The 9927-nt window shown below is 34.9% G+C and overlaps 1 protein-coding gene across 2 annotated transcripts in view; it reads right to left on the reverse strand.

Annotated features, from left to right (window-relative positions):
• The window catches only part of LOC136801031 (secreted frizzled-related protein 4-like), a 58356-nt gene extending 49043 nt beyond the window's left edge, over positions 1-9313 (reverse strand). For both annotated transcript variants that reach the window (XM_067057661.1, XM_067057659.1), the window contains exon 1: positions 8885-9313. The gene's annotated coding sequence lies outside the window, so the exon portion shown is untranslated. The remainder of the gene's footprint in view (positions 1-8884) is intronic.
• Between the last annotated feature and the right edge of the window lie 614 nt (positions 9314-9927).

The following is a 9927-nucleotide window of genomic DNA, read 5'->3' on the forward strand; positions in this document are numbered from 1 at the left end:
TAAGGATGAAAACAACAAAAATGGTGTAAAGGAACACGATGCAGAGACCAGCCAGCCATTTATCGAATGAATGCTTCCTTGCTTGAACACCGACCAGCCTGTAATCTATCTTTATCTTCAGACAATCGGCTTCCAATCTCACTCCATTAGTGAAAAGAAGGACAATCTCATTAGCAAAAGCAATCTCGTTAATTTAATCCATAATCATCCACACCAAACGACAAACTTAACAAACTTTCTTTTCAAAAAATGTCAAAGAATGACAAGCATTAGACTCAAGTGCTAAAAATTCATCAGCTTAGTGAATATATTTCGTCATTGCAAAAATCTTAAGGACCTGATTGTCTAGAAGTGATTATGCTGTAATTGGCTGATACTCAATCATGTATATAAGATAATGAATTCAGAACAGTGTACACTTTTTTCCAAATCAAGTCATTTCAAACAAAACGGGTGGGTAAGCCAGTCACTGAAATTCCTCCAGCTAAAGTGGAGTCTCTTTAACTCGAACCTTTATACTCAAATGTCTCTTTAACTCGAACAAATTTGCTGGTTTCTTTAGCTAACGAACCCTTATAAACAAGTCTCTATAAATCGAAATTTCCTTAACTCGAACAAATTTGTATTCCTCGTGTATGTTCGAGTTATGGAGATTCCACTGTAGAAGATTAATTGTACAATAACTATGTACACGTTTTTTTAATAAGAACAAACTATAAGAACATATGGCTTCGATAACTAAAGAATTAAGAACAAGCTCAGAACATTTTAAGGCTTTGAGGACTCTTAAGCACTCTATTTCTTAGGAAATGCTGGACAAAAATACCCAGAAAATGGTGAAAATAAGAACATGTTTAAAACATTTTGAGGCTTGAAATCTAAAAAGTTAAGAAAATCCAAAGGCTTTAAAAATTGTGGGTGTTTTTACAAAAAAAAAAGTTTCTTTAAAAATCAAGTTACCCCAAACAGAGCAGATATAAAATCCATACAACTCTGTCCTTCTCTGAAATTTCTTCAGCTATCTATTCGTTGGAAAAAGCACAACGTTGATATTTCTCACTTTTTGACATTATTAGAAAAGCTTCCAAAAACGCAGTCGACAATCATTTGGCAAACGACTGCTAAAATCATTTTGGAAAATGAAGGTCGTCGTTAAAATAGAATCACAAGATAAAATTTCAAACGTGTCGCAAGGCTCGCCTTTAAAACTTCTCGTACTGCCTTAAAAAGTACACGCTTCTTTTTATAAGGATAATTTTATGAGAACACGAGGTTGAAAAGTAGCCCAAAACTAAGAACAAATTAAGAATAATCTTACGCCTTGGATTTCAGAAATTACTTAGAAAGTGCTGATTTTAATAGATTACGTTTTTAAGTAAAGAAACTAAGCTTTTTAAGAACCTCGTGAAAACATTTACTTACGCCTGAAAATTTCTAAAGATTAAGAACAGCCCAGCCTGAGCCAAAATTTACAAAATCTTGGAAAACACCATGTAAGGTGCCAAAACTATCACAATAAAAGATTGGCAAACTTTTAAAACCTGAGTCGACACACGATGCATATCCAGTAGAAATATAGAAAATTGATTGAAACTCAAACAAAGAGAGAAATTACAAAACAACACAAAACAAAACAAAGATAAGGCATCGATAACACTGACAAATACAATCTATTTGAGGTCATTCGATAATTGTTTCCAAAAATCAAAGTTTGTCAGTTTTTTTATTAAAATTTTCTTCCCTGCATATTGGAAAACAAACTCACTTCTATAGTTATGACTTCTATAATCAAACAAACATGTTTTTGACCTTTTTATTTGAGAAAATAAAGTCAAAGACCGAGAGAGCAGAAAATGTCAGCATAATTATGACCAAAGAACCATTGGCAACAATCACATCCTTGATTTTGTTGGCCTCGACAAATTCAAAAAATCAACAAAATACTTTATTACAATTTCCTTGGTAGAGAGGAAGCCTCTATCCCAGAGAATTGACTCGACAACAAAAGCAATTTCATACTATTTTCATCGTGGAGGGGAATTCGGATCTAATTTGACAGATATTATCTCAGAGGCGTTCTTCTCGATCAAGTCTACCTAAACGAGATAATTAGATTTGTAGACAGAGATAAAAATGCTGAAAAGCAAAATTCTTTTTACTCTTCAGTCAAAACAAAAACAAGCCCTTCAAAGTTTAGATCAATCCAATCGTTAACCAATAAAAACAAAGAACACTGGGAGAACGGTTTTGATCGCGCGGCCGAACCTGTAGCGATAATCGCAGTACGTCAAAATTTGAGATCTTGAGATCACTTGAGATCCAGAGATTACGAAAAAGAGCCTGGATATCTAAGCTGCAAATTATTTTCTTATTTTGATGTTTCTGCCAATAAGTACACTACCTAGATGTTTATAAACCCGGAGTCGGCAGTTGTTTAGCTACATGCAATATTTGAATTGGTAAAGTACGTGTGGGATGCAAATCAATTTAGGAAGACCAGACCGTAAAACCAGAAACATCAAAAATAAAAAAAAGTTTACAGTCTAGATGTTCAAGACGCCATAATCAAAATTTCAACTACTAATTTCAAAATTGAGATATATCGTATTTGATAATTTCAAATTCAGTTTATCAATATTGTATTAGTTAATGTCAAATGAAATCCCAAAACGCTCTCAGCAAATTGGAATTAATTTTGATCGAATATTACAATTCTTGCAGGAGTGGCGTAAACTTACTCAATTTATGTGAATGACACGATAAAAGAACAGCTGCCATCCCTAGTCATACGTTAGAAAATCTATTAGTTCATTGCACAGGTGCATGGCCGTCCTGCTAAGTTCGGGTCATGTTCAAATTAGCCTGGAGATCCATGCTATGATTTCTTATTCTACTGATGGCGAAATATATTACATGGTATGGGCTGAGAGTTTGAATTTCCCAGATCCTAATAACGGTTGAAAACATAGCCAATCAAATATTGTTATTCTTTTACTGGTCACACTTTCTTAGAGAAAGCGCAAGTTCCGAAATTTGGTTTTTATTTTTATTTTATTTTTAAGTGAGCACAGCGCTAAATTCGAATTTCCCACTGTAAATTTTTTGCCTCACAGGTCATACCCGTCCTGTATACATCAAATTATAAAAATACAGGACGGGTCTCCTGTCTATGTTCAAATGAGCACAGGCTAAATCCAAAGATCAGTTTTTGTCAGTAAGGAACTTCGAAAACAGACTTTCTAAGGGTCTCTGGGCTAAAACGACCTTACCCCCTTTAAATACTCTAGAAAGCATTTTCCTGCCAGCCTAAAACAAATAAGTTCTAAAAATCGTTGGCTGTATGGGGTAAGTGAAGGCAAAAGTGCCCATATTATTATGCGTTATCTTTAAAAAAAAATTCAAATGAATTCTGGGCTATTTGAGCCATTCTATGACGAGAAAACTAACCATTTCCGATAAATAAAATTGTCGCCTTAAAGTTGAGTTCAAGCAAAGGTGTGGCTGAAATTTTTATAGCCAAGTATTGATAGGTAAATTTCAAATAATTTCCTTGATTGGTTTGTGGTTATTTTCGATTACGTTCAAACAAAGTCATTAAGAAAATCAAGATATTTTCGTTTATACGAAATCTCAGTGAAAAACGTTTTTCAGTCATTTTTGTAAATAGAGTACTTTTTGTGGGTGTGAAGTTTTATAACATCATTTGGCGTACGGTATTTTCTTTATTTTTTGGTCAAGACCCCGTTAGATTCACAATTAAAGTATGAACAATACTGAAATTAGTAGCATGGTAAAACGGTGGTTAGGAAACAAAGTTGCCCAAAAAGTCATTTGGGGTAACCCAATCGAAAGATTAGCATTGAAAAACCAGTAAATAGCGCACATCAGTCTTTAAGATTTTTCATTGGCTCACTGCACTTGCAAATTTTTCAATGCGAAACGTATAAAAAAAGGCCAAAAGCAAAAATTATCTGAAAAAAAGGGCACCATATTCTGTTTAGCCAACATGCGACAAACAGAAACATATGAAACATTTGGTTCTCATTAACTATTGAAATATCAAAATTCTCGGTTAGACCCCTCTCCTAAAGACAGAGCAAAACTTTTACTCGTCCCCTGTTTCTCAGGGAATGAAAACTGGAATTAAAAGTTTTTGTGTTTCAGAAGTCAAATTTTCACTGGCTAGTTTTTCTTGTGATAATGAATAAATTACATTTTAAGATGAACATTGGAAAAGCTAAAATTAAGCCAAGAGGTCAAGTATTTTTGAGATCCACAGGATTTAATTAACAATCAATGATTTTGTGGTTTCGTAAATGCTGATAAGTGCAAGATAAATTGTGAAAACATTCTACAATTCAATCGAAAATTGTCTTCGTAAAGAGAAATCTATAAGCAAAACTACTCATGATATTCATTACGTAATGTTTTATACATGAAGTACCCAAAATAGCCCGCGGGCGTTTGTAACTTGTTTTACTGTTTAAATTCAAAAAAAAACCCGGTCTTTTTCGGGTGCTTCCGATTAAAACATTACGTCATGAAAGTCATTTTTCTTACTTTGTACTATACTTTCGTTCGACCGCATCTTGCATATGCACAATCAGTCTGGTCACTGAAACTAAGGAAACACGTCAACCTATTTGAAGGAGTGCAGAGACGCGCGACAAGGCTTGTCAAACTTTACAAAAATCTCTCTTATGAGGATTACAATTACCAACACTAGAGTTTCGTAGAACTTTTTGTGATGGTGCAGGTCTATAAGCATCTTCACTTCTACGATAAAGCTACGATTCCAAAGAAAACTACCCATCGACCACGTCCGAATCGACAACACAAAGATGAACTCCAGCCGAACTTTGCAAGTGATGGATTCCGCGGCCCGCAAACAAAGTCGTTCTACTACAGAACCATCCCTACGTGGAATAGATTGCCGTCTGAGGTGGTAGCTGCTGTTTCCATAAAAGTTGAAAGAAGCATGGAAAAGCAATCCAAAGAAATTCAATACACGAAATTTGTAAATTGAGATCGGTTTAGAGGCCCACTGAGTGCCTACAACCTGTAATATTCATTTTAATAATAATAATAATGAGCTTGGCACAACTGAACAAAGAGATTCAGCATATTTTTTTCTTTGAAAATGACGAGGTCTTGCACCAGTTTAAATCATTTTTGTTTCAGAAATACGATTTGTTTGGTTAGCTGAAACGGGTATTAACAATTAAGTCCGTGATCAAAATGACGTCAAAAAATAACTTTTCTTGGTATCTAGAAAACACCCCGTTGTCTAGAAGCCTTCATTAAACTAAGACCATGTTCACACATTACCGTTCCGTTTTGCTCCGGTATGGATTTCGTTACGGATCGAGTGTGTTCATATTAGTTTCGGAACGTTTCGGAGCAAAAAAAACGGAGCAGTTCCGTTCCGATGAAAATAGTGGAGCGAAACCGTTTCGCGATCTGTTTTGCTTTGTAACGTCTTCTTTTTTGACGTTTCGAATTTTGACGTTCACACTTGTTTCGGAACCGTTTCGTTTCGGAACGGAACAGAACGCAACGCCAGAACATGGTCTAAATTAGGCTGCTGGCATCCACTAACGGATTCGTGCTCCTTATAGAGAATGCTTATTAAGCTATATTTCCTTTGTCCAGAGATTTGCCGCCTTTAGCCGATATACGGCTAAAGACATTTTTAGCTGGCGAGTGTCTACAAATATAACATTACGTAATGTTTAAATTTTCTGTTGGGCACCAAATTATAGATTGGAAAATATATTTGGATTTCGAAAAAAAAGTAGGCGGAAGGAAGTTTGCTTGTTTTTCTTCCTCCTTTCTTGTTTATTGTGGAGATTTTGTAAAAGATGAGAAATTAGATTTATTGAATTTAAGTGCCCTGATGTATCTTCAGTGTGCACCAACAAAATTTTGCTTCATAAAACTACAGTTTGATGCTTGAATTTGGACTTGTATGAGTGTATAATTTTTTACCACACTGGATTCGTTGATCACTTTGGCTCCAGATAAATTGTTTTGTCAGTTCTACAGATATGTTGCAGATTATTTCAAGGTATTCTAGTTATGTATATACAGTACATTTTTGGGGTCATATTGAATATTTCTGACATTAGTTCTTTAGGATTCTACAAAAGGGAGTGTTGTTGTTCCTTCAACAAGGGTCTTTAAATATTAAAACAAACAAAGAACTTTTCTTCAGCTTTGGCATTTCACTTTTTAATACTGTGTGGCCTTTGTATCTTTTCAGGTACTTAGCTTCAATTCTTTGAAGAGATTGAAGTGTTTCTGGTTGTTTTCTTTCACTTTTGTGTTCATATTTGTATTTTTTGAGCTTCGACCGAAGAGCTGATGGAAAAGTTTTGATAATTTACAGACCAGATATCTTATAAAAGCAAAAGTCAAAAATAAATCTACAGACTGTACATACTTTAATGGGACAAACTTTCACGGGGATTAAATTTCGCGGTTGGGCCTATCCGCGAAATTCTAAAATTTTGCGGGGACTTAATTTCGCGGATGGCACTTTTGGGTGGCAACATTTCACGATTTTGTGACTTTTACTGTCGAATCATGCATGTTGGTTGTTGAAATACACATTATTGGCGCCTCTTTGATGCAAATAACAATTCAAATAGCATTTATTTGACATATTTTGAGTTTTGTTTAGAAATATTTCGCGGATGAGGCCCTTCCAAATTTTCATTGGGACTTAATTTCGCGGATTTTCGCGGATGACTGCCAAATCCCCCGCGAAAGTTTATCCCATTAAAGTAATGCACGCATCAGATTGTTTTTTATCTTTTTTCTGTTTTGTTTTTCTGGTCTGGGAGTCGAATTTCGAATGTAAACATTCCACTGAAAACGTTCGAAACGATCGTTTTTGCGTACACATCAATGTCAATCAAATTATTAACTCGCCAAGATTTCCTTTGCGAACCGGAAAGCGGTTGGTAGATCATTAAGCAGACCTATACTACATGGGGTTTTGTAGAGGTCTGCGATTCAGACTAGGTCTAAATGAAAAAAAAAAAAAACGGAGTAGTTTTGAACATCTTTTACCTGGTAGATTCAATATGCTTTTTAAGGCACCCGTCATTCACTTTCATTTTTCATTGCGCGAGTGCGTCGTGTTATGTTCGGAAAGATTCATGAAAATAAAATGGGAGATGACCACAGATCTGTAAAGCCCGAAGGGCTAGATTTGCGGCTTTTATCGAAAAGTGAAGCCTAGGTTTGGAAGGATTTCCTGTGAAATAGCGTTTGCCGCCTACTTTTTTTGATCTCGCGCTCCGAAAACAATTAAAATGCTCGATCCTATCCATCGGCACGAAATTTAAAAAGTCAAATTTTTGCTTCACTTTTTTTTGCTGGAGAAAGCTTAAAGTTGCCTATCTAGCCCTTCGGGCTTTACAGATATATGTGGAGATGACAAGCAGAAACAGGCAAAGAAATACTTCTTACTTTTTCAAAATGAAATCCAAAAAAAACTTGGTTGAATGTAAAAACAGTCCCAACGATGTCAATCCCCCACAAATCATACAACAGGTTTCGGTGAAGCGCAAAATATAAGGTTGCAAAAGCGGGCGCCGTAGATTCATTGTCCTGACAAAAACTAATTATCATTTATAAATAATGTGATTACGTTTTTAACGACTAACTGACAAACTACAGATGAACCAAATAAAACAAACCTTCTAACGGGAAGTTGAAGTCGTTATAGCTCGCACACCCACGAAATAACTTTTCAACCACCAAAATTTGAAGGTTGATTAATAAATGAATTTGTTGTGGAGTACAAATATGATTAATTTGTCCTGACAAAGTTACTGATAGTGGCAAAAAATTGATTAGTTTTCTTACGCCCTATCCCTCGGTATAATAACTAGGAATAACTACTAACTAACTACCTTCGTTTTTTATAAGTTTTCCATTTCCTCATTAAAATTATTTTGCCACTTTACTAGCGGAAAAAAAACCAGGACTTCGGGTAGTTGAAAAATGAGCTTCGGAAAGATAGGTAGTTTCACGAGTAAACACAAAATTTTCCATTAGACAGTACCATTAGAAACAAATCCTTTCCAATCTAATGCCGGTTATCCCAGGAAAAATAGCGAAAAGATCAGAAAAGATTCCAGAAAAGTGACAAGAATCTTAGTGCGGAAATGGGAAGGAAGTTGACAGCCGAAAATAATTTTCTGGGGGATACATTCCTGAAAATTGAGATTGATCAAAATCAGTGTGACTAAAGATTCCCCGAGAGTGGAACGAAGGAACATCAGAGAAAAGTATGAAATCACAAAGAAATGATATGAGAAAGGAGCAAAGAAAAAAAATTCCTTTGTCGTGTAAAGAGAAGTCCTAGGAACTCCCTTTGGCTCGTAATGATACGGTGACCGAGCAATAGATCGAAGACCGACAACTACATAAAAACAGCAAAAAGCGCATTTTAGGGGTCAATCAGTTCAACAATTTGCTTTATATCTTTTGAAGGAATTAACATTTTTGAAAAAAATTTTCATAGTGAAGTTTGATTCTTGTGAAAGTGGTAATCATAGCGCTATTCTACAAAAAGTTCATTTCTATTTTCAGTTTTCTTCACTTTCGCGAAATTATTTCGAGAAAAACTAACTAGATGCCAACATTTTTATTATACGACAAATGTTTGGAAAGTTTTGGCCAAAAATAAAAACACTGCACACCTTTTGACACAGAATTTAAGGGTAACGCTTACGAAGATCATGGTTAATTTTGCATTTCAATGCATTCATTTATAAAGAATTAAGACTCCCTTAAAAATGTAATTTGACTTACAGCTTTTTAAACTCCTAAGAGTATGATTCTTATAATGGGAAATGATAAATAGGCTTACCATTTGAGTGCGATTCAATACACGATTACATCAAAGGTAGCAAGTCTATAGTCATCCATATCTTGTTGTTGTCTCTCGCTTCAAATACGATGACGTCAAAATGATGATGCACCCATAGCAACCAACTATTTCGTTCTGTAAATTGTCATGTAACATCACTCACTCGTAAACCATCCAGCAAGCTTTTTATAATCCAAATGTAATAGCGATGCAACCCACCGGTTTTCGAGACGTCTTGTCGGCTGGATATCTTTAGCATTAGGCTTTGTCTTGATTTGTCTCATTCTCGACACTGTTTACACGACATACATTAGAATTAACAGGATTTCATCGTACCAAGGCTCATTTCTTTACCCACGATCTCTCTTTAGGGGATCTTTAAATCTGGTGACATAAACATCTTTTCTTGTTAGTTTTTCATTATTTTTTTGTGTTAGTTATACTTGTTGATCTAAATAAAAGAGAAAACGATGAAATGGTTTGAAACATAAACCTTATCGACCAAAACTTAGCCGGCCTTAATTTTAGTCGGCCTTAATTATTAGTCGGCCCTAATTTTAGTCACCTCGTCAAAATTTAGTCACTAAAGGGACTAATAATTAGGACCGACTAAAAATTATATATTCGTAAATTCTTAGTTAAAGTAATACCTAGATCTGAATTAAAACCCATTTTGATGTAGAAACGGTATATAGGCTATTAAGTTGAGGAATTGAAATTAGGTACGTAAACAAAAGTAGAGTGCAGAAAAGAAATATCCGTTAGAAAATAAGCTTTTTTTTCCGAAATAGTTTTGACGATCACTCAAAACAAGGTCAGAAGAACTTTCGATGTAAACAAAAACACTCTCTTTGTATGACGCAACAATGGAATGGAATCATTTTGGAAAAGTCAATGAGATATTTACGAATATTTAATGGTTGACAAATCTGCGGTATGCAGAATTTCCGATTCGTAAACCTCTACTAGCAAGCCAAGTGCTAAAAGTTTACTAATTAAAACATTAGTTGAAACAATAGTTTGAAAGACAAAAGGTCAGAATC

This window comes from Clytia hemisphaerica, unplaced genomic scaffold (genome assembly GCF_902728285.1).
Source record: "Clytia hemisphaerica strain Z4C2 unplaced genomic scaffold, Clytia hemisphaerica genome assembly, whole genome shotgun sequence".
Lineage (NCBI taxonomy): Eukaryota > Metazoa > Cnidaria > Hydrozoa > Leptothecata > Clytiidae > Clytia > Clytia hemisphaerica.